We start from the raw sequence: 19,383 nt of genomic DNA on the forward strand, positions 1-19,383 counted from the left end.
GCTGGAGAGGATGTGGGAAAAAAGGGACACTAACCCACTGTTGGTGGGAATGCAAAGTGGTTAAGCCACTATGGAAGTCAGTCTGGAGATTCCTCAGAAACCTGAAAATAACCCTACCGTTCGACCCAGCCATCCCACTCCTTGGAATTTACCCTAAGGAAATGAAATTGGCAAACAAACAAGCTGTCTGCACCTTAATGTTTACTGCAGCTCAATTCACAATAGCTATGACCTGGAACCAACCCAAATACCCATCAACAGTAGACTGGATAAAGAAATTATGGGACATGTACTCTATTGAATACTATACAGCAGTCAAAAAAAAACGAAATCCAGTCATTTGCAACAAGATGGAGGAATTTGATAAACATCATGCTGAGTGAATTAAGCCAGTCCCAAAGGGATAAATAGCATATGTTCTCCCTGATCAGCGGCAACTAACTGAGCACCAAAGGGGAAACTTGTTGAAGTGAAATGGACACTATGAGAAACAATGACTTGATCAGCTCTTGTCCTGACAGTTGATGTACAATGTAATACTTTATCCATTTTAGTATTTTTTTTGTTCTAGTACCATTGGTTGAACTCTGTAATTAACACACAATTATTCTTAGGTGTTTAAATTTTAACTGAAAAGTGATCCCTGTTAGGAATTTGGAAAACATTATGCTGAGTGAAATAAGCCAATCCCAAAGGGACAAATACCACTTGTTCTCCTTGATAGGTGACAACTAACTGAGCACCAAAAAGGAAACCTGTTAAAGTGAAATGAACACTATGAGAAACGGTGACTTGATCAGCCCTCACCCTGACTGTTGATGAGCAACTTGATATGTTATCCCTCTTAGTATTTTTTTTGTTTGTTCTACTTAATACTTTTGGTTGAATACTGTAATCAATACACAATTCTTATTAAGTGCTGAAACTTAACTGAAAAGTGATCACTGTTAAATATAAGAGTGGGACTAAGAGAGGGAAGAGATATGCAATTTGGGACATGCTCAAGCTGACTTACCTCAAACGGTAGAGTTAGAAACATACCAGGGGATTCCAATTCAATCCCATCAAGGTGGCATGTACCAATGCCATCTCACTAGTCCCAGTGATCAATTTCTGTTCACAATTGATCATAATGATAGGACTAAGAACCAAAGGGATCACATAAGCAAGAACAGTGTCTGCAAATACTAGCTGATAGAATAAAAAAGGGAGAAAACAATCCATCATGGGAAGTGAGATACACAGCAGACCCATAGAATGCCAGATGTCCTAAACAGCACTCTGGCCTCAGAATCAGCCCTTAAGGCATGCGGATCCAGCTGAAAAGCCCATGAGAGTATTTCAGGCATGGAAAGCCAAGACACTCTGGCAAAAAAAAAAAAAAAAAACCTAAATGAAAGATCTCTGCGAGGGAGATCCCAGTGGAAAGAACGGGTCATCAAAGAAGGAGGTACCTTTCTCTGAAGGGAGGAGAGAACTTCCACTTTGACCATGGCCTTGTCTAAATATGATCAGAGTCAGTGAACTCAGGGGGCTTCCATAGCCTTGGCAGCTCATGACAAGAGCCTAGGGTGATTGCTGATGCCATAAACAGGAGTGTCAATTTGTTAAGTCAACAACAGGAGTCACTGTGCACTTACTCCTCATGTAGGATCTCTGTCCTTAGTGTGCTGTACATTGTGATTTAATGCTATAACTAGTACTCAAACAGTATTTTTCACTTTTTGTTTCTGTGTGGGAGGAAACTATCGACATCTTTACTTAATGTATGCTAAACTGATCTTCTGTATATAAAGAGAATCAAAAATGAATCTTGATGTGAATGAAGGGGAGAGGGAGTGGGAAAGGGCAGGTTTGCCGGTGGGAGGGACATTATGGAGGGGAAGCCATTGTAATCCATAAGTTGTATTTTGGAAATTCATATTCATTAAATAAAAGTTTAAAAAAATTTAATTGTTTTCAAAAATGATGTATAAATTACTAAATTATGTGCTAATACAGGACTAGAAAATATTTGAATTATTGGTCCAAATATGACACCAATATGATATGGTTCCAAATATGTATCTATAATACATTATAGAAAATTATACTGTATCTTATATGATAGTTTCCACCCTAATTCTGGGTATCTTTTGGACAGAAATCAATGTCTTGATGGATCTAACTTAAGAAAGCCAAAAATCTACAATCCTGGCCAAGAGTTTAAGACTACATCACACAGTCTGGCACTGAAGATCTCCAACACTTGCTTAACGAGAGATACTGGGCTTCTACTGATGATGCAATTAGTGGTTAAGAAGAGATCATCATCACAGGAAGCTCAGCAAGTTAGAGATGCTGGGGATGGATCCCAACTGTGTGAACCCAGTGCTAAGAGGACAGTGTGGCAGATGGAGCTCTCAAAGCCAATCACACAGTTCAAAAGTCAGCCAGCCAACCAATCATGCTCATCTCACGGAGATTTCAGTAGGGAGAAAACAGAAAAGGTCAGGGCAGGATGAAAGGACTTTAAGCAGGACTCAGTCACAGGCAGATGGTGGAATATCTGAAGCTGAGGAAGCCAAAGGTCAGACAGCTGAACTGGATACTAAAGGGTTCATTTACACTCTTCTATAGTCCCGAAGTACAGCCTGATACTTTTTAAACCAGTGTATTAATTATGTCACTTTCATCTTATCAAATACAAAGGAAAAATGGGACAGTAAATTTCTGAATCTGATTCAAATATGTACAACACATATTAGTGAAAGACTTCTAGCAAAGAATTATTCAAATATTCCATTATTCCAATATTCAATATAGAACAGTATATACTTTTATATAATTTTAAAAGTACGATTTTGGCCAGTGCCATGGCTAACTTGCTAGTCCTCTGCCTGCAGCACCGGCACACCCCGGGTTCTAGTCTGGTTAGGGCGCCAGGTACTAGTCCCGGTTGTTCCTCTTCTAGTACAGCTCTCTGCTGTGGCCAGGGAGTGCAGTGGGGGATGGCCCAAGTGCTTGGGCCCTGCACCTGCAAGGGAGACCAGGAGGAAGCACCTGGCTCCTGGCTTTGGATTGGCACAGCACGCTGGCTGTAGCAGCCATTTGGGGGGTGAACCAACAAAAGGAAGATCTTCCTCTCTGTCTCTCTCTCTCTCTCACTAACTCTGCCTGGCAAAAAATAAAAATAAAAAAAGTACGATTTTAAAAATACTATCCAAATAGAAGAAGGAATATCTAATTATAATTAATGGAAATATGAGAAGTGTAAATTAAGTATATCTGCATCAGACTGTAAAATGTGGCATCAGATATGGGTAAGCTACAATGTTAGGAGTGCAGGTGCCATGATTAACAGGATAAACATTGATGTTATCTATAATTACCTCATTTTTACTTAAAACACAGGTAATGAGGGAACTCAGAGTCTCTGAAAGTAAAGCGAGTTAGGACCTATCCTCAAAGCTGCTTACCTTCAAGCAGACAGCAAAGACTTTAACCACAAAGGAGTAGGGCAGGAAAGTGAGATCAGTGACAGTCCCACTACAGTGGCACCAGATAGACAGCAAGGCTCCTATAACCAGACCTGCATGTGCAGACAGAGACAAACCTGCCCTAACACCAGGTGAAGAGCTGCACCCAGGTAGGAACAGACAACTCTTTCAGCCTGCATCACCTTCAGCCTCTTTTGGGCTTGGCACACAACTACAAGGTAATGCCAACTTACTCTCAAAATGCACAGCCAAGAGATCTCCCCCATCCCTTGTTCCCCGACCACAGGCAAGCAAGGAACACGGTCCAGCCACTAGGGAGTAGGGCAATAAAGTGAGCACAGAACTGCATCACAGATCTGGTAAAACCATTGCTTGGCAGGTACTAACAGTCCCAAGGTCAGTGCTTGTAGACAGAGGACCAGCCCTTGTCCCAAGTAGAGACCACAGCCCCAGTGAATTAGACTTATATCCAGGCCAGCATCACACGTGGTTGGTTGTAGTGGTCTCAGACAGCGAGTCCTTGTCAACTGTTGGCAGATCATGACAAATTGGCACTTGACCACACCGAATTCTGCAGGCTTTTTTTGCAGGCTGAAGGGCTTAGGTTTGATCTAGTATTGTAGCATAGGTGGCCACAAAACTGCTCATTCCAATCCTCCCTTAACCCCCAACTCCAGGCAATACAACACAGAGAGAGTAACTGGGGTTAAAATAAAAGGCATATGAGTATGCAGGCATTGTATGGAAGCATGGGGCTAGCACCCCAGGAACTCCTGAATCCTTGATGGACTTAGTGCTTCTGTGACAGAAAACACATCCCTGCCTATGTGAGCACCTGAGCAACCATGTCAGACCTCAGGGCAGCATTCCTGCACCTCAGGCACAGTGGACTGAGGATGGCACCCTTGTGGCCCTGGGCCGCCATATGAGCTGCTGCCAAGAACCATGCATTCCTCCTAGGACTGAGCAGAGAACCCCATGTCCCAAATGCCACTGTCATCCATTGCTATGAAAGAAGACACTGGGAGACTTCGCAGCGTCTAAATGAAAATAAAGCCAAAATTCTTACCAGATACCCAAATACACATTTTAGGAAAAAGTCTTTTACACAAAATCAACTGTTTAAAAGTGAAAGAAGGGGCCAGTAGTCTAAGCCTCCACCTGCAGTGCTGACACCCCAGATGGCTGCTGGTTTGTGTCCCAGCTGCTCCTCTTCCGATCCAGCTTTCTGCTATGGCCTGGAAAAGCAGGAGAAGATGGCCCAAGTACTTGGGCCCCTGCTCCTGAATGGGGAGACCTGGAAGAAGCCCCTGGTTCCTAGCTCTGGATCAGCCCACCTCTGGTCACTGTGGCCATTTGGGGGAGTGACCACTGGATGGAATATCTTTCTGTCTCTTCCTCTTTCTCTGTAACTTCGCCTCAAATAAACAAATCAATCTTGTGAAAGAAACAGCTATTCTGCCAGATGACAAATATCCATGTAGGAACACTGAAGTATGAAAAATCAAGGCAGTATGACACCTCCAAAGGAACAAAGTAATGTTTGAGTAACAAATTCCAAGGAAAGGACACTTAAAATGCCAAATATTCAAAGTAATGATTACTAGGATGCTCAAAGAGTTACAAGAGAAAACACACTTTGAGATGAAAACAGCTTGAAAACAATTCAGGGCTTTAATGAGAAATTCAGCAAAGATACAGAGATCTTGAAAAAGAGTCAAACAGAAATCTTGAAAATGGAGAATTCAGTGTTGAATAAAAAGAACAGCTGAAAGTCTCAACAATAGACCAGACCAAGCAGAAGAAAAAATATTAGCTGAAATTCAAGACATCCCTTGGAATAAACCAGACCCACCCCTCCAAAAAAATGATATAAAATAGAGATAGCCTCTGAACTATGCAGGCCAATATTAAGAGAAATATGCAAATTCTGGGGATTCCTAAGGATGAATATAAAATAGTAAGTCCCTACATTAAAAAAAAATGATCAGTGCCTGGTGTTGTGCCACATGGGGTTAAGTTGCCACTCATGACATGGATGTTCCATATCTGGGCATCTGTTTGAGTCCTGCCTGTTCTGCATATGATCTGGCTCCCTGCTAATGTGCCTATGAAAGCAGCAGGAGACAGCCCAAGTATTTGGGTCCCTGCAACTCACATGGGAGACTCACATGCAGTCCCAGACTCCAGGCTTCAGCCTGACCAAGCCCAGGCAGTTGCATTCATTTGGGGAATGAACCAGCAGATGGAACATCTCTTTTTCTCTCTGTCCCTCTTTTTCTGTCATTCTGCCTTTCAATCAAAAAAAAAAAATAAGGAAGAGCAAGAAAAAAAAGTTATAAAACATACAACCTAACAATGTATATCAAGGACCTAGAAAAACAAAAATAAACCAAACCAAATGTTAGTACAATGGAAGAACTGATAAAGATCTGGGTTTGGTATTGTGATCCAGTTGGCTAAGCTATAGCTTTGGAAGCCTGCACCACATATTGGACTGCAAGTTCCAGTCTTAGCTAATCCATTCTTTTAAAGATTCATTTATTTATTTGAGAGGTAGAGTTACAGAGAGGGGGGAGATGGAGAGAAAGATCTTTCATCAGCTGGTTCACTCCCCAAATGGCCACAATGGCCAGTGCTAGGCTGTTCTGAAGTCACGAGCCAGGAGTTTCTTCTGGGTCTCCCACACACATACATGGGCCCAAGCACTTAGGCCATCTTCCACTGCTTTCTCAGGCCATAGCAGAAAGCTGGATTGGAAGAAGAGCAGCCTGGATACAAATGAGCAACCATATGAGATGCCAGTGCCACAGGCAGAGGATTAGCCTACTATGCTACAGCACTAGCCCCAGTTATTCCACATTTAATCTAGCTCCACGCTAATGCACCTTGGAAGAAGCAGATGATGACTCAAGTACTTGAGCCTCTGCCACCCATGTGTAAAACCAGGATGGAGTTCTTGGCTCCTAGCTTCGGCCTGACCCAGACCTGGATGTTTGTGGCCATTTGTGAAGCCAGCAGGTGAAAGCTCTCTCTCCCTCCCTCCCCCCTTCTGTCACTCTGCCTTTCAAATAAATCAATCACTTTTTAATTGTTTTTTTTTTTATTTGTTTTATTTATTTGAATAGCAGAGTTATACAGAGAGGAGGAAGAGACAGAAAGAGATATCTTTCAACTGCTGGTTCACTTCCGAACCGAACATAAAGGACTAGGGTTGGGCCAGACTGAAGTCAGGAGTCAGGATCTTCTTCTGGGTCTTCCACATGGATTCTGGGGTCCAAGCACTTTGGACTTCTTCCATTGCTCTCCCAGGTGCATTAGCAGGGAGTTAAATTGGAAGTGGGGCAGCCAGGGCTTGAACTGGTGCCTATACAGGATGCTGGCATTGCAGGTAGTCATTTTACCAGCTATGCCACAACACCAGCCTCTCAAATAAACCAATCTTAAAAAAAGATCAGAGACAAAACAAATGAAAAGAAATTTTTCTTTCTTTTCTTTTCTTTTCTTTTGACAGCAGAGTTAGACAGTGAGAGAGAGAGAGAGAGAGAGAGAGAGAGAGAGAGAGAAAGGTCTTCCTTCTGTTGGTTCACTCCCCAAATGGCCACCACAGCTGATGCACTGTGCCAATCCGAAGCCAGGAGCTAGGTGCTTCCTCCTGGTCTCCCATGAGGGTGCAGGGCCCAAGCACTTGGGCCGTCCTCCACTGCCTTCCAGGGCCACAGCAGAAAGCTGGACTGGAAGAGGAGCAACCGGGACAGAACCAGTGCCCCAACCGGGACTAGAACCTGGTGTGCCAGTGCCGTAAGAAGATTAACCTGGAGAGCCGTGGTGCTGACCAAAAAGAAATTTCAAAAAATATATACAAAATTCAATGAAATGTAACTTGGATTGTGAAGACAAGTTCCATGCAGGAGACTGGGAAGAAGCTCCTGGCTTTGGGCTGGCCTAGGGCCAACTGGGGAGTGAACCAGTGGATAGATCTCATTCGCTCTCCCTCCCCCTGTAACTCTTTCACAAAATAACTAATTAAAAATGTTTTAGAAATAAAGTTATACATGACAACAGCATTTGATCTAAGATCTGGAATCAGACAAGGATGTTCACTCTTGACCATTCATATTCAATATAGTATAAAAAGTTTTAGCCAGTACCATTATCCAATAGAACAAAATAAAAGACACAAAAGTAAGAAAGGAAGAAGTCGGCCAGTGCCACAGCTCAATAGGCTAATCCTCCACCTGCAGCGCTGGCACCCCGGGTTCTAGACCCCATCAGGGTGCTGGCTTCTGTCCCTGTTGCTCCTCTTCCAGTCCAGCTTTCTGCTGTGGCCCGGGAAGGCAGTGGAGGACATCCCAGGTGCTTGGGCCCTGCACCCATATGGGATACCAGGAGGAAGCACCTGGCTCCTGGCTTCGGATTGGCACAGTGCACCAGCTGTGGTGGCCATTTGGGGAGTAAACCAACGGAAGGAAGACCTTTCTCTCTGTCTCTCTCTCTCACTGTCTAACTCTGCCTGTCAAAAAAAAGAAAGGAAGGAAGAAGTTGAAGTATCCCCATTTGCAGATGATGTAAATCTTTATACAGAGTAATGTAGACTCCACCAAGAAACTATCAGTATCAGAACTGAAAATGAATTCAGTAAAGCTGCAGGAAACAAAATTGAGAACTAAAAATCAACAGTATTTTTATCATCAATAATGAGCTCATTAAGAAAGAAATTAAGAGCAATCCTATTTGCAATAGTTATAGAAAAATGAAATATCTTTGTTGGGAGGGCCTTTATTACTGTTTCAATTTCTGTCTCAGTTTTGGGTCTTAGGTTTTCTATGTCTTCCTGGTTCAATTTAGGTAGGTTGCATGTGACATGTACTCTATCGAATACTATTACAGCAGTCAAAAACAACGAAACCAGGTCATTTGCAACAGATGGAGGAATTTGGAAAACATCATGCTGAGTGAATTAAGCCAGTCCCAAAGGGATAAATAGCATATGTTCTCCCTGATCAGCGGCAACTAACTGAGCACCAAAGGGGAAACTTGTTGAAGTGAAATGGACACTATGAGAAACAATGACTTGATCAGCTCTTGTCCTGACAGTTGATGTACAATGTAATACTTTATCCATTTTAGTATTTTTTTTGTTCTAGTACCATTGGTTGAACTCTGTAATTAACACACAATTATTCTTAGGTGTTTAAATTTTAACTGAAAAGTGATCCCTGTTAGGAATTTGGAAAACATTATGCTGAGTGAAATAAGCCAATCCCAAAGGGACAAATACCACTTGTTCTCCTTGATAGGTGACAACTAACTGAGCACCAAAAAGGAAACCTGTTAAAGTGAAATGAACACTATGAGAAACGGTGACTTGATCAGCCCTCACCCTGACTGTTGATGAGCAACTTGATATGTTATCCCTCTTAGTATTTTTTTTGTTTGTTCTACTTAACACTTTTGGTTGAATACTGTAATCAATACACAATTCTTCTTAAGTGCTGAAACTTAACTGAAAAGTGATCACTGTTAAATATAAGAGTGGGACTAAGAGAGGGAAGAGATATGCAATTTGGGACATGCTCAAGCTGACTTACCTCAAACGGTAGAGTTAGAAACATACCAGGGGATTCCAATTCAATCCCATCAAGGTGGCATGTACCAATGCCATCTCACTAGTCCCAGTGATCAATTTCTGTTCACAATTGATCATAATGATAGGACTAAGAACCAAAGGGATCACATAAGCAAGAACAGTGTCTGCAAATACTAGCTGATAGAATAAAAAAGGGAGAAAACAATCCATCATGGGAAGTGAGATACACAGCAGACCCATAGAATGCCAGATGTCCTAAACAGCACTCTGGCCTCAGAATCAGCCCTTAAGGCATGCGGATCCAGCTGAAAAGCCCATGAGACTATTTCAGGCATGGAAAGCCAAGACACCCTGGGGGAAAAAAAACCTAAATGAAAGATCTCCACGAGTGAGATCCCAGTGGAAAGAATGGGTCATCAAAGAAGGAGGTACCTTTCTCTGAAGGGAGGAGAGAACTTCCACTTTGACCATGGCCTTGTCTAAATATGATCAGAGTCAGTGAACTCAGGGGGCTCCCATAGCCTTGGCAGCTCATGACAAGAGCCTAGGGTGATTGCTGATGCCATAAACAAGAGTGTCAATTTGTTAAGTGAACAACAGGAGTCACTGTGCACTTACTCCTCATGTAGGATCTTTGTCCTTAGTGTGCTGTACATTGAGATTTAATGCTATAACTAGTACTCAAACAGTATTTTTCACTTTATGTTTCTGTGTGGAAGCAAACTGTTGAAATCTTTACTTAATGTATGCTAAACTGATCTTCTGTATATAAAGAGAAATGAAAATGAATCTTGATGTGAATGGAAGGGGAGAGGGAGTGGGAAAGGGGAGGTTTGCCAGTGGGAGGGACGTTATGGGGGGGAAGCCATTGTAATCCATAAGCTGTACTTTGGAAGTTTATATTCATTAAAGAAACGTTAAAAAAAGAAAAATGAAATATCTTGAAATAAGCTTTAATTTTTAAAAATTTATTTGAGAGAGAGACACAGACAGAGACAGGCAGCTCCCATTTGCTGGTTCAATCTCTAAATGTCCACAACAGAAAGTGTTAGGTCAGGCCTAAAAACCAAGAACTCAACCCGGGTCCCAGAAATGGAAGGCAAATTACTTGAGTCATTACCATTGCTTCTGAGGGCCTGGATTAGCAGGAAGCTGGATTAAGTAGTGAAATCGGGTATTGAACCCAGGCACTCTGAATGGGACACGAGAGTCTTAACAGTTTAACTGTGAGGGCAAGATCTGCCCTCCCATCACCCAGAATAAATTTAACCAAAGACGTCAAAGACATCTACAACAAAAATTGCAAAGCACTGATGTAAGAATGTGAAGAAGACAAAAGAAAATACAAAGTTCTTCTCTGTACGCAGATTAGAAAAATTAATACTAGTAGAAGTCCATGATACCTGAAGCAATTCACAGCTTCAATGTAATTACCTCCAAAATAATAAAGACAGTATTCACAGAACTAGAAAAACCAATCCTAAAACTTATATAGAAGCACTTTAATGAACAACAAAGTTGGAGGCATTTTTGGAAACATAGCATAATAAAAGGAAAGTTTAAAAATGTGCACCTTCAGTTTATTTCATAGGTCACTGTTATACCATCTAATAAGATAACTAAAAACATGCAAGCAGCTGGTCCTGCAGCTAGACAGATTAATGTAATAGTCTGCAGTGATATGTGCTGGCAAGGGCTCGTCTCTTTTGGCAAGGAGAAGGTCAGTTGCCCTTGGGAAGAAGGGGGGAGGATGGAGAAACAACATTCCTTCCACCATGTGGCCATGTGGGCTCCAGTCCCTAAATTAAACATCCACTGTAGCACACACAGGAAACTCTCTCTTCCTTCACATCTAGCAGTTTTCTCTCACATGTAACTTGACAAAAACATGTAACATTGGTCTGTAAAACCTGTAAGATGTATTTCATAAAACTAATAATATATTCACAACACATCATTGCAAATGAGTTGGAAGCCAAATAATTAAATTTAAACCAACACTTCCAAAGCAAGATGTGGCCTAAAACCATTCAGGCATTATATAACTCCATACAAGTGTCTCAGGAGTTAAACCCAGTTGTTTTCTACCTCTCTGAATCAATGAAGAAAACCACAAAGAAATACAAATCATAGTAAAACCTCATAGGCCACAAAAATAAATCTGTGAGTATTTGACATATGAAGCTATAGTTAGGGTCCATGGATTTTAAATTTCATGATTTATTTGTTATAGTTCTTGATATCACCTCTAACCTTACACTAATAGTACCATGTTCCTTTTTTACCAAGTACATAAATTTGCTATATAAAGAAAATTTGAAATAATACATCAGAGATTTAGAGTTTTAATAAAAGCCCCAGGTTAAGCTAATTCTTAGCTGTCTTTCAGGTGATAAATCTAGTTCCCTATCAGTCATACTGCTTGTCTTTTCTTGCTGGCATCTCTAGCCTAGTCCACTATAAAAATTTCCTACAATATCAAATTGTTAATGATGATGACAACGATGATGATGATGGAACAAACTGTAACATAAAAGCAATTAATCATAATTTAGCATTTACCAAGTGCACATTATCCCATAAACCCCCTGTCAACTCTATTTTATTATCCCCACTTCAAAAATGAGGAAATAGAGGCAAAGACTGTCCAAAGTCTTCAAAGTATTTTAAGCAACACATTATGTTTAGATATTATTTTCAAACAATGACAAGCTATTCATCCTTAAAACCAGCAATATAATGCTACATTATAAAAATAATGAAAAAAAAAACAGTGATTCCCATAAAACAAAACAAGACAGAATTCAAAAATTAGTAAAACTTCAACATATGCTTCAAAAGGGTGCATGTGTTGGAGGGTGAACACCAAGGCATAAAGCTTTCTGCTTGCATGGGGTTAGCACAAAAAAATACAAAATATGATGGCTTTGCATTTAGATTTTCAAGAGCCTTTATTTTACTTATTTTACCCCAGTATTTAAAAAAGTTGTGGGAGGGAAGCAGATCACACAATATAATGCTCTTTTTACAGATGAGAAACTAAAGCAAATCTTTACCCTGGACATAAGCTCTAGTGTGTCAGTGGTAGGCCTAAGGCCTGAACTGTCTGATTATGAAGAAAGGTTAGGATTTCTGAGTCAGTTTAAATAGTTGTTACACAAAAGGACTTCCAAACATTGGAAAATTTATGTTTTTTTCTAATATCTTGTTACTAGTTAGTTTGAAAAAGCTATAACAGCAACCGAAAAATAATTTTCATTTTCTAAAGCAAATTTTACTAATAATTCTGTTGCTATCTTAATGTGACACTTCTACATTTTTCTAGGTTTTGACTGTTAACAATATTAAGAGAATATAAACCAGCACTGTGCTTATAGGAATTCTACATTTAACCCAATGTCAAATTCACAATTAAGCTCATTACATTATAAGAGCTACTGCCTACTTGATAGAAAAATATTAATTTCACACCTTAAACACTATAATACTATTTAATAGCAGTGTTGGCCTGCCAACTGTTGAAAGCCTGCTTTTACATAGTATACTGTATTATCTGAACTTTTTATCTTGCCTTTTTATTACAACAAATTAATATGCTAACATTATAACAATGACAAGCATTGATTAAAAATATTTAGTGAACAATAACAGTATTTATTGTGTAAAGTTGCCTTAGGAATTTTTCAAAACATAATTCAGTAATACTAATTTATTTTAATATTCAAATATTCAAGGAAAAAATAAGCTAAAAATAACATTATATCTTCACAATACACCATTTCTCTTTATATTATGTCTGTTATTTATTATAATTCAACTACAAATGAAACTGCAAGATGGAATTCACCAGCAAAATTTATACACCTATGAAGACATTTTTCTGCCTCTGCAATCCATGCTCTTCCTCCATTTTGACTTGGTGATTTTTATTATAATATTTACCCTTCCTGAACAAGGTCGCCCACCACGCGGAAGCCGAGCCATGGGACCGAGCTGCGCAAGCCGAGCCGCGGGACCGAGCCACTGGAACGCGAGAGGAAACCCTTCTGGATTGAGTGGTCGTGAATCGGAGGACCTACTGGGAGAACAAGGTCGCCCACCCTGCGGAAGCCGAGCCGCGGGACCAAGCCGCTGGAACGCGAGGTGAGCTGAACCTCAATAGCCCGAGACACTGGCAGGCAAGCGGAGAGAGGAGACTAGAGGGAACGACCCCTGGCGGGGGGGGGACTTCACCAAGCTAACTGGAAGAGAGAGAGAGGTGACTGGTACGGACACGGGTTTCTCTCTCTCCGCTCACCTCTCAAGGGCGAACAAGACAAAGAGCAGGCGCCATCTTGGACATATGTCATAAGCAGAGCAACCTCAGGTCTGCACCGGCCCTGAGCCTAGCAGAAAAACCTGACTCTGGGCGGGGCAAATTAACAGGAGATTAGGACCTAGTAAATTCGTGGTGCTACTGAACTGAGACTGTGAAAAAAGAGACGGTGGGGGAGAGAACTCACGGAATTCATGTGAGCACTCTCCAGAGACGCTACAATTCCGTAACTTTGGCAACCCAGTGGGAGACTGAAGGAGAATTTGAGCCCACTCTGAGGGCCGAACAGATTCCCTGTGTGGTCCTTGGGAAAGAGCTTCTGATCTCTGGTTCCTGTGGGTATATCATTTGCCTGCTAACTACCTCCAACTTCGTTCAGCTGTGCAGAATAACTTCCCTTTTGAATCAAAAAAAAAAAAAGAAAGAGAGAGAGAGAGAGAGAGAGATTTACCACGCCTAACCTGGGAGTGTCACCTTTGGCACACCAAACAGAACTCTCAGGCCACACCCATCTCAAGCCCTAAGGCTCCATCAAAAACAGATAGTCCACTTAATCTAGAGTCATAGTATAACAAGAAAAAGCACCACAGTGAAGAAACCAAATATCTCCAATATGCCAAATAACAAACGCAAAAACCAAGGTAATAAAAACAAGGAAGTCACCATGAAGCCCCCAAATGAAAAAGACACCCCAATTCAAGATTATGAAGATGATGACATAGAAGAAATGCAAGAAGCAGATCTCAAAAAATTGATAAGAACATTAAGAAGTTCTCAAAAACAAATTCTTGAACTACAGAAATCCTTAATGGACAAGATAGAAAATCTCTCTCGTGAAAATGAAATATTAAGGAGGAATCAAAATGAAACGAAACAACTAGTACAACAGGAAACTGAGATAGTGACTGAAGTGAAGAATTCAATAGATCAAATGAAAAACACAACAGAGAGCCTTACAAACAGAATGGGTGAAGCAGAAGAGAGAATATCAGACTTAGAAGACAGAGAACAGGAAAGGATACAGTCAGACCAAAGAAAAGAAGAGGAAATTAGGAATCTAAAACATATTGTCGGGAATCTGAAGGATACTATTAAAAAACCCAACATTCGGGTTCTAGGAGTTCCTGAAGCCATGGAGAGGGAGAAAGGATTAGAAGGCCTTTTTAGTGAGATATTAGCAGAAAATTTCCCAGGTTTGGAGGACAGAGAAATCCTAGCACAGGAAGCTCACAGAACCCCTAATAAACACGACCAAAAGAGATCCTCACCACGACACGTTGTAATTAAACTCTCCACAGTGAAACATAAAGAAAAGATCCTAAAATGTGCAAGAGAGAAACGTCAGATTACTCTCAGAGGATCTCCAATCAGACTCACAGCTGACTCCTCATCAGAAACCCTACAAGCTAGGAGGGAATGGCGAGATATAGCCCAGGTACTAAGAGAGAACAACTGCCAGCCCAGAATATTATATCCTGCAAAGCTCTCATTTGTGAATGAAGGTGAAATAAAGACCTTTCATAGAAAACAGAAATTGAAAGAATTTGTTGCCACTCGTCCAGCCCTGCAAAAGATGCTTAAAGATGTGTTACACACAGAAACAAAGAAACACGGTCATCAATATGAAAGAAGGTAAAGGAAGAAAACCAAGGAAGGAAAGCTCACAGCAAAAGATCACAGGGAATTCAAAGCATATATTAGAACTTATCTTTGGCAAATGGCAGGGCAAAGTTACCACTTATCATTAGTCACATTGAACGTGAATGGCCTGAACTGTCCAGTTAAAAGACACCGATTGGCTGATTGGGTTAAGGAACAAAACCCATCTATTTGCTGCTTACAAGAAACTCATCTTTCCAACAAAGATCCATACAGACTGAAAGTGAAAGGCTGGAAAAAGATATACCATGCCAACAGAAATGAAAAAAGAGCAGGCGTAGCCATCTTAATTTCAGACACCATAAACTTTACCACAAAAACCGTTAAGAGAGACAAAGAGGGACACTATATAATGATTAAGGGATCAATTCAACAGGAAGCTATAACAATTATCAATGTATATGCACCTAACTACAGGGCACCGGTTTATCTAAAAGATTTGTTAACGGACTTAAAGGGAGACTTAGACCCCAATACAATAGTACTGGGGGACTTCAATACTCCACTCTCAGAAATAGACAGATCAACAGGACAGAAGATCAACAAGGATACAGTAGATTTAAACGACACTATAGCCCAAATGGATCTAACAGATATATACAGAACTTTCAATCCTACAGCTAAAGACTTTACATTCTCCTCAGCAGTACATGGAACCTTCTCTAGGATTGACCACATACTAGGCCATAAAGCGAGTCTCAGCAAATTCAAAAGAATTAGAATCATACCATGCAGCTTCTCAGACCATAAAGGAATGAAGTTGGAAATTAGCAACTCAGGAATCCCTAGAGCATATGCAAACACATGGAGGTTGAACAACATGCTCCTGAATGAACAATGGGTCATAGAAGAAATCAAAAGAGAAATCAAAAACTTTCTGGAAGTAAATGAGGATAACAGCACAACATACCAAAACTTATGGGACGCAGCAAAAGCAGTGTTAAGAGGAAAGTTTATATCAATTGCTGCCTACATCAAGAAATTGGAAAGGCACCAAATAGATGAGCTTTCAATTCACCTCAAGGATCTAGAAAACCTACAGCAAACCAGACCCAAATCTAGTAGGAGAAGAGAAATAATGAAAATCAGAGAAGAAATCAACAGGATTGAATCAAGAAAAACATTACAAAAAATCAGCCAAACGAGGAGCTGGTTTTTTGAAAAAATAAACAAAATTGACACTCCATTGGCCCAACTAACTAAAAAAAGAAGAGAAAAGACCCAAATCAATAAAATCAGAGATGAAAAAGGAAACGTAACAACAGACACCACAGAAATAAAAAGAATCATCAGAAATTACTACAAGGACTTGTATGCCAACAAACAGGGAAACCTATCAGAAATGGATAGATTCCTGGACACATGCAACCTACCTAAATTGAACCAGGAAGACATCGAAAACCTAAACAGACCCATAACTGAGACAGAAATTGAAACAGTAATAAAGGCCCTCCCAACAAAGAAAAGTCCAGGACCAGATGGATTCACTGCAGAATTCTACCAGACATTTAAAGAAGAACTAACGCCAATTCAAATCAAACTATTCAGAACAATCGAAGAAGAGGGAATCCTCCCAAATTCTTTCTATGAAGCTAGCATCACCTTAATTCCTAAGCCGGAAAAAGATGCAGCACTGAAAGAGAATTACAGACCAATATCCCTGATGAACATAGATGCAAAAATCCTCAATAAAATTCTCGCCAATAGAATGCTACAACACTCCAGAAAGATCATCCACCCAGACCAAGTGGGATTTATCCCTGGTATGCAGGAATGGTTTAATGTGCGCAAAACAATCAATGTGATACACCACATTAACAGACTGCAGAAGAAAAACCATATGATTATCTCAATAGATGCCGAGAAAGCATTTGATAAAATACAACACCCGTTCATGATGAAAACTCTAAGCAAAGTGGGTTTGGAAGGAACATTCCTCAATACAATCAAAGCAATCTATGAAAAACCCACAGCCAACATCCTATTGAATGGGGAAAAGTTGGAAGCATTTCCACTGAGATCTGGTACCAGACAGGGATGTCCACTCTCACCACTGCTATTCAATATAGTTCTGGAGGTTCTAGCCAGAGCTATTAGGCAAGAAAAAGAAATTAAAGGGATACAAATTGGGAAGGAAGAAGTCAAACTATCCCTCTTTGCAGATGACATGATTCTTTAGGGGACCCAAAGAACTCTACTAAGAGACTATTGGAACTCATAGAAGAGTTTGGCAAAGTAGCAGGGTATAAAATCAATGCACAAAAATCAACAGCCTTTGTATACACAGACAATGCCATGGCTGAGGAAGAACTTCTAAGATCAATCCCATTCACAATAGCTACCAAAACAATCAAATACCTTGGAATAAACTTAACCAAGGACGTTAAAGATCTCTACGATGAAAATTACAAAACCTTAAAGAAAGAAATAGAAGAGGATACCAAGAAATGGAAAAATCTTCCATGCTCATGATTGGAAGAATCAATATCATCAAAATGTCCATTCTCCCAAAAGCAATTTATAAATTCAATGCAATACCAATCAAGATACCAAAGAATTCTTATCAGATCTGGAAAAATTGGTGCTGAAATTTATATGGAGGCACAAGAGACCTCGAATAGCTAAAGCAATCTTGTACAACAAAAACAAAGCTGGAGGCATCACAATACCAGATTTCAGGACATACTACAGGGCAGTTGTAATCAAAACAGCATGGTACTGGTACAGAAACAGATGGATAGACCAATGGAACAGAATTGAAACACCAGAAATCAACCCAAACATCTACAGCCAACTTATATTTGATCAAGGATCTAAAACCAATTCCTGGAGGAAGGACAGTCTATTCAATAAATGATGCTGGGAAAACTGGATTTCCACGTGCAGAAGCATGAAGCAAGACCCCTACCTTACGCCTTACACAAAAATCCACTCAACATGGATTAAAGACCTAAATCTACGACCTGACACCATCAAGTTACTAGAGAACATTGGAGAAACCCTTCAAGATATTGGCACAGGCAAAGAGTTTCTGGAAAAGACCCGGGAGGCACAGGCAGTCAAAGCCAAAATTAACTATTGGGATTGCATCAAATTGAGAAGTTTCTGTACTGCAAAAGAAACAGTCAGGAGAGTGAAGAGACAACCGACAGAATGGGAAAAAATATTTGCAAACTATGCAACAGATAAAGGGTTAATAACCAGAATCTATAAAGAGATCAAGAAACTCCACAAAAACAAAACAAACAACCCACTTAAGAGATGGGCCAAGGACCTCAATAGACATTTTTCAAAAGAGGAAATCCAAATGGCCAACAGGCACATGAAAAAATGTTCAAGGTCATTAGTAATCAGGGAAATGCAAATCAAAACCACAATGAGGTTTCACCTCACCCCGGTTAGAATGGCTCACATTCAGAAATCTACCAACAACAGATGCTGGCGAGGATGTGGGGAAAAAGGGACACTAACCCACTGTTGGTGGGAATGCAAACTGGTCAAGCCACTATGGAAGTCAGTCTGGAGATTCCTCAGAAACCTGAAGATAACCCTACCGTTCGACCCAGCCATCCCACTCCTTGGAATTTACCCAAAGGAATTTAAATTGGCAAACAAAAAAGCGGTCTGCAGCCTAATGTTTATTGCAGCTCAATTCACAATAGCTAAGGCCTGGAACCGACCTAAATGCCCATCAACGGTAGACTGGATAAAGAAATTATGGGATATGTACTCTTTAGAATACTATACCGCAGTAAGAAACAATGAAATCCAGTCATTTGCAACAAAATGGAGGAATCTGGAACACATCATGCTGAGTGAAATAAGCCAATCCCAAAGGGACAAATACCATATGTTCTCCCTGATCGGTGACAACTAACTGAACACCAAAAAGGAAACCTCCTGAAGTGAAACGGACTCTATAGGAAACGGTGACTTGATCAGCATAGCCCTGACTGTTAATGAACAACTTAATACATTATCCCTCTTAGTAGTTTTTTTGTCTGTTCTACTTAATATGACTGGTTTAATTCTGTAATTAATACACAGTTATTCTTAAGTGTTAAAAATTAACTGAAATGTGATCCCTGTTAAACATAAGAGTGGGAATAAGAGAGGGAAGACATGTATAATTTGGGACATGCTCAAGCTGACTTGCCCCAAATGGTAGAGTTAAAAACATACCAGGGGATTCCAATCCAATCCCATCAAGGTGGCATGTACCAATGCCATCTCACTAGTCCAAGTGATCAATTTCAGTTCACAATTGATCATAATGAAAGGACTAAGAGTCAAAGGGAGCACATAAACAAGTCTAGTACCTGCTACTACTAACTGATAGA

The 19,383-nt window shown here is 40.4% G+C and overlaps 1 long non-coding RNA gene across 1 annotated transcript in view; it reads right to left on the reverse strand.

Moving 5' to 3' along the window:
* LOC127488844 (uncharacterized) overlaps window positions 1-19,383 on the reverse strand; it is a 49,966-nt gene that overhangs the window by 11,078 nt on the left and 19,505 nt on the right. The gene's annotated exons all lie outside the window — the stretch shown is intronic.

The sequence above is a fragment of the Oryctolagus cuniculus genome, chromosome 5 (assembly GCF_964237555.1).
Source record: "Oryctolagus cuniculus chromosome 5, mOryCun1.1, whole genome shotgun sequence".
NCBI lineage: Eukaryota > Metazoa > Chordata > Mammalia > Lagomorpha > Leporidae > Oryctolagus > Oryctolagus cuniculus.